Source organism: Alligator sinensis, unplaced genomic scaffold (genome assembly GCF_000455745.1).
Source record: "Alligator sinensis unplaced genomic scaffold, ASM45574v1 scaffold517_1, whole genome shotgun sequence".
Lineage (NCBI taxonomy): Eukaryota > Metazoa > Chordata > Crocodylia > Alligatoridae > Alligator > Alligator sinensis.
Window position 1 is genome coordinate 432,684 of NW_005842236.1, and position 576 is coordinate 433,259.

General features: G+C 48.8%; 1 protein-coding gene across 1 annotated transcript in view; it reads right to left on the bottom strand.

The window, feature by feature from the left end:
* LDHB (lactate dehydrogenase B) overlaps positions 1-576 on the bottom strand; it is a 22,803-nt gene that overhangs the window by 13,450 nt on the left and 8,777 nt on the right. The window lies entirely within an intron of this gene.

A 576-nucleotide genomic window follows, 5' to 3' on the forward strand; every position in this document is an offset into this window, starting at 1 on the left:
AGGAATGATTTTTGAGTAAACTTCCTAGCAATGAAGTCACCTACAGAAAGAAAATGTCCCCCTGACTTTCCCTTCCCAGATCAGGCAGGCCTCCCCTTCCTCGGGTTGACCCCACACCAGGTTTTTGAAGCCATATCCTCGCACCAAGTGCAGATGCTTCCTCAGCCTGTATTTATTCATACCTGAAAGTTTGCTAAGAAGAATTTTTCCAACTATTTGAGCTGGTCTAATAAAAGCTATCCGATTTACCCAAAGAACCTTGTCTGCTTACGTCCTTAGACCACCATGGCTACAACCTACATGCCTGCCCTCTACAAATGAGACCAGCAGGGAAGTGGTAGAGGGACACAGCTGGACCTGGAAGATCCAGGGGCTGTCTGTGCTTCAGTGTCTCAAGCATCCAGGCAAGACCCTGGCAGACAGAGAAGAGTCGCTCCATTTCATTGGTCTTCCGGCACAGGTTGAATAGACTAATGAAGGTCACTCCAAGTAGCTGAACCGGAGCCAAGAATTGCATCCGTATCTCCCAGGCCCAGACACATGCCTCATCCTGCCTCTATTACTGCTACCACTTGC